Below are 6,000 nucleotides of genomic sequence, written 5' to 3'. Positions count from 1 at the left end.
TATTATACCTAGAACATGGTAAGTTGTGAATGCACCTTACCTAATTGTCATTTCCTCTGCCTAACTTGTCATTCCCCCTTTCGTTGTTGTCATTCCCCCTTTCAGAGTTGTTAATGATTATTGTCTCAATTAAAAATTTCAACCATTAAACACCATGACATAAGCATAAAAAATAATAATCACCATTTAAATTAGCATTTACAAAGCGCAATATCCAAAGTTATAGACTCTATAAAGGTGATGACACTGTGGAATCAAGTAAGTACAGCTTCGGTATATTTATAGAGCAAGAACATTTATAAAATTCAATTTCACAATTACCTCTACCTTGATTTGATCCTAAATGATATGCATAGCTTGAATAGCTCTTCTATTTTCTTTTCTTGTCTTTGTGAGATCCTAATAACATAGAAATCATAGTAGGTTCCTTCTCATTGTTGCGATGATTGATAAGCCACCACAATAGTTCAACCTTCTTACGATAGAGGTCATCCTGCAGGAATAAGGCAATCATATTAGAAATGTCATGGGTTTATAGTTTGCAAGTTATTTCATAAGACATTCATATATCTGAGTATTCTAGCATCACATAATTGTCCTCATCCAAGTAAGTGTTGTCCCATGACTGTAACCATGTGATGACGTGTACACCACACGAATGACTACAATCAAAATTTATGACAAAAGTACTAAATCAGACAACTCAATAACAACCACAGCAAAATCAAACATAAGCTAAATCCATCAACTAAATAACACTCACATTTCCTTCTGCACTTGAACTTTAGGCCAAATAACATCTGGCTTCATGTTGTCATTAAATAAATCTGGTTTAATAGCTAGCAACATTTGGTGGAAGCAGTCCCTCTATACAAAAGTTAATAATTTCCATTAACAACTATGCATAAGGAAATGACAAGTCAATATGAAGTAATTGACAAGTGTAGACATACACAAGCATGTGTCAGCTTTTCCTTCACATCCGCTTATCCTGCTTTTTCCTCTTTTTCCCAACAGGCCTTTTACCCTTTTTAATATTCTCATCCTCTTTTTTTTCTCTATTCATACTCAAAAATACTAACTAACAAATCCAAGACATAGAAGTTCTTTATCTTAGTCTCGAAGACATAACACCACTAATGAATAATAAATAGGGTAGGACCAAAAATGAAGTCACAATCTCCAATATTATATTCCAGGTACTCAAGCAGTATTTCTCTGCTATTATCGCCAACAGTCCAGGACCAAGGATTGTTTACCATTTTGATAGAACACATTTGTTACCCACTTTTATTTGTCAATTAGGACCATTTTATTAATGATTTATCACCTTTAAATGCACACATTGTATTATATTTGGAGTTTTGCCTAAGTTTCTGGGTTCAATGCACTAGGGCCATTTTGGTTCAAAAAATAAACTTTTGAGAAAATGTACAAGAAAAATTGACGAAGTGTATTTTATGTCCAGTTGATGAGTGATGAAATTAGATTTTTAAAATTTATTTTATTTTAAGAGTAATTAAATAAAAAAGTCAAAACTTTCTTAAGTGTTTTAGTTTGACCTAGTTTTTGGTTTGCTTTTGTGTAAAAGTTTTTATATAATTTTGTGCAGCCTAAAACTTGGTTAATTTAATAAATTATCCCTTCTCATTATGAATTTAATTTTGGACATTAATTAGATTTTATTATATCACATGTCATTTAATTGAATTATGTGATTTATGTGACATAGGTAGTATGTGACTTGTGCATCAATTGGGCAATTGAGGTCAACACTCCTTGAGGTCAAAGTTGATAGTTTGCACATGAATTAGGCTTTATTTTGGGATTAAATCATCTTGAAAATGTGGATGACATATGAAAAATTACAGACATATTGGAATCATCTACCAACCAATAGGAGGTTGTCACCTTGCAAGTGTGACAAGGCTCCCATTTTCATTTTAATTTCTTTTCCTTTTTTTAATTAAGCTTCAGCTGATAGGAAACACTTAAGAGCATGTCCATACACTTCATTTTCAGATCCAACACTCATCTCATTCATCTTCCACATTTTCTCTTTCTTGTTCATAGTGTTCTTCATTTTCTCTCTTTTGTTCTTCATTTTCCAGCACCTTAACCTCCATTTTCAGCCACCAAACCTCTACAAAACTCATACCATTCTTCTCCTCTCTTCATTTTCATTCCATCCCTTCCATTTTCACAATGATTGAAGCTCATTTCCATCATTCAAGAGCTATGGAGTTTGGCCTTCACAAGCAATCACTAAGGTTCTTGAAGATGAAGATTGGCTAAGTTTCTTTATGGAATCCTAGAGAGATGAAGATGAAGGATGAGTTTTGAGCTTCAAATTGGCTAAGTTCTTTTGTTTCCTATCCTCTGCTCTTTTCACTAAATGGTTAGACTCCTTAATCTAGGGTTTAATCATCTTAGCTTATAAATTTTAATTTGAATTTGATGTTGATGTAAAGAGATAGGATTTTTTCATTTAATTTCTTCCTTGGACAGCCATGGCTGAATTTTGCTAATCTTTGTTTGGCACATAATCTTGTATTTTTCAATTAGTGAATTACTTGTGTTAATATTGCATAATCTTGTGGTGTTAATGCTTGTATTGTTGAGTAGCTTGACATAATCTTATGGTTACTCACATTGTTGTTTTGACTGTGGCTATTGAGAGGAGATTTTGAGTGAATCATTTGGCTAATTTCTTCACTAATTGGTTAATTAAAATAGGGAATTTTAATCTAAGACCTAAGGAAGTTAGCCAATTAGGTCAATTAGCTTAGGATAATTTTCTTACGTCGTGACAGCTTTAGTCAAGAGGAAAGGGAAGTTAAATTTAGCTTAATCATGAGAAGATAATGAGTCCAAAATCAACTAATCTCTAGGGTTCTATTATTGTGAAAAGGGAAGTTTATTTCACTCACTTTCACTAGCATTTTAATTACTTGCACATTAGGTAATTAGTTTAGATAATTAGCTAAGTAACTAAATTCCTACAAACTTTGGTTGATTTATTTTACTAGATAATTTCCAATTAAACTTAAAACTATTCCGTAGGAGATGACCTAAGGTTGGCCCTATATTGCATTAGGGTTATTTTTTGTTTAATTTTGAAGATAAGTAACTGAATCCCTATCACATTTTCCCAGAAACTCTAAACCAAAAATGTGCCTCCTAACTCTGCCTTCATTCTCTTTTTGATCTCCAACAACGTCCTAACGACCATTGTCATAAAATAAAATTGACAAAAATAGAATCACAAGAGCAGTAAGTTAATATCCGTACAGTGGTAGAATGATTTTAGTTGACTACATATTTCATACCTTATCACTGATCCATCTGGTTCCACCAAGACATTGAAGCTTAACCCGAGTTAGGAAATATCCATACATCTACACAAAGTTCTTGTTGTAGAAAACAAAAACCATTTGATTAAAATAAGGTTTGGGTGGTGTGTTTTTTGATCAAGTGTGACATCTTACCTCCCTCATTTATCTTCATCACATGATGTTGTGTATTGTCTTACATCCTATACTGAATAGTTTGTCAAAGACAATCTTTTCACACCTTTTCTTTAGTTTGTCCTTTCCCCTAACATACTTGGTAACCCTTGAAAATTGACTGGGAGAGCAACGAGTGTGAAAGGATACAGTATATTTTACAGCTGTATCTCCTCTCTCTCCTTCTTTGCTTTTTTTAAGTATTCCTCCTTCTTTGCTAGTGACAACTTACCCCATGCTTTTGTCAAATCTCCCTATTCTTCACTAATTGATTTATACTTCCCCTTGTTCTTCTTGTAGAATTCTTCTACAAACTTTGCATAACTAAAAATACTGGCCTTCCTTTCTCCCTTCATCTATAATCGATTGAAAATTTATAAAGTTTAATATTAGTCAAAATTAGAATCACAAAATGTATGACACATCTTAACCACCTACATGTACAACCATATATGCATGCTTGTCAGTTTTTCAAGACAAGTTGTTAATGTCCTAACCCTACTTATCATTAGCAAATAACCATTCAATTGTTAATGTCTTATACATTACTTGTCAATTTTCTAAGTCAAGTTGTTATTGTCCTCACCCTAATGCAAACATGTATCAAGTAATATGGATAAGTCTTTTCTAAATCTTACTTGTCGACTTCCTATGTTTGTCTGTGTAAAAGATATGTAAGTTTATAAACTATGTTTTTTCCTTCTCTTAATGCTTCTTTCTCCCCTTTAGGTTTTCTTAGCATTTCAAATTTGAACTAGACTACTTGATGGACAATGAACAATTTCATAATTCAATTCTATGACTATGGTTATAGTGGTGCAACTGGTGTATAATGTGTTTGTGTGATGTTTTATAAGTTTTGACATTTATCATGTTGCCTTTCATGTGTCTAGACCAATGTCCCTACTCGATGCTTCATAAGGAGGTTATAGTAAGTATCTATTTCTCAACAGCTTCAGTTGCATCAAGAGCCTTGTTAATACCCTGTGCACTACATGTCAATTCCTTAAGTCAACTCGTTATTGTCCTAACCCAACTTGTCACTAGAAAATACACATTTACCTGATAATGTCCTGTACGCTACTTGTCAATTTTCTAACTAAACTTGTTCTTCACGTTTAACGGACTTGTCACCAGTCACCAGAAAATACCTGTTTACTTATTAATTCCATGTACACTACTTGTCAATTTCCTAAGTGCACTTATTATTATCTTACACCCTAGTTGTCACAAGTATATACTCATTTTACAGTTAATTACCCTCTTGATTGAATTTCTTACCATCCTACCAGCATATATGCATTACACACAATCAATTACAATTCACAACCACAACCATCACAATGATTTTCCCATTTCACAAATTATCATAACAAGCACTAAAAAGAGGGGAAAATGAACCTGGTGGTGTGGAGAGATACAGAGAGAATGGGAGTGATGCAAGGTCTTTGACAGCAAATGCAACCAACCACGGTGCTACAAACACAAGCAAGAGATTTGATTTATATGCAAATAGGGCAATCGAGTAAGTGAAGAAATGAAAGGATGAAGAGAGATTGTACCCTGGGTCTTTGAACAAATTGTTGACTCATTCAAAGATGTCGACCACACCTAAGATGATGATTCACTAACCTTAAACCTAACGAGATGCAAAGCCATTCAAGGGCAAAAACTTCAGAAGAGAAGAGAGGGTAGAAGAGATTTACTCAAAGATTTCTAAAGATGTAATAGTGCAGAGATGAAAGGGAGTTGGATAACTAGTTTTTAGATAGAGTGGGACGTTAATCGTGCCTCACAATTCAAAATAGGGTCTCCACCACACGTGAAAATGGGCCAAATATTTCCTGATTCCTTCTTTTCTTCCCTTTTGATTAGTCAAGGGCAAATGGGTCTTTTCAGATTCAAAATTATTTACCTCTAAAGACCATAGGACTTCATAGTATTTTGTCTTATTCATAGAACTTGGAAGTACTTAAGTTTGATATGTGGGACCTTATTGTAAGTTTTCTAAAAATTTTCCTTTTCGGCACTTCCAAATTTATTCACTTTCTTCTCATAGCATGTGGATTATATGTTTTCATTGAGCATTGAATATTTGAATGTGAGCGTGACTGTAGTTAAATCTTATTTCTCATTCCTGTGTCTCCCTATATGATTATATTTACTTTGCAAATAAAGAAGAAAAATGAAATCAAATTTGGCTGGTGGGTGCACACACCCATGACAATTATATTGATGCTCGTGACTTCACTGAAAGGCACTTGCTTCCCCTTCTTTCTCTATATTCTTTTAGTTAATATTATGATGGTGCGTCATCCCAATCTACTTTGGAATTTGAATTATGTCCCCTTTTAAATTTTTCTTATTAAATCACTGTAGTTTCTAAATATCAAGAAAATTCTCTTTATGCATCATTTTCAAAAATAATAAAATTATTGATATATTTTTAAGCTATGTTATGAGTGATATTAAGTCACAATGGGTTTCTCGAATA

Source organism: Prosopis cineraria, unplaced genomic scaffold (assembly GCF_029017545.1).
Source record: "Prosopis cineraria cultivar Desert tree isolate PC_DT_omini unplaced genomic scaffold, ASM2901754v1 PC2, whole genome shotgun sequence".
Lineage (NCBI taxonomy): Eukaryota > Viridiplantae > Streptophyta > Magnoliopsida > Fabales > Fabaceae > Prosopis > Prosopis cineraria.
Note: the sequence above shows the minus strand (reverse complement) of the source record.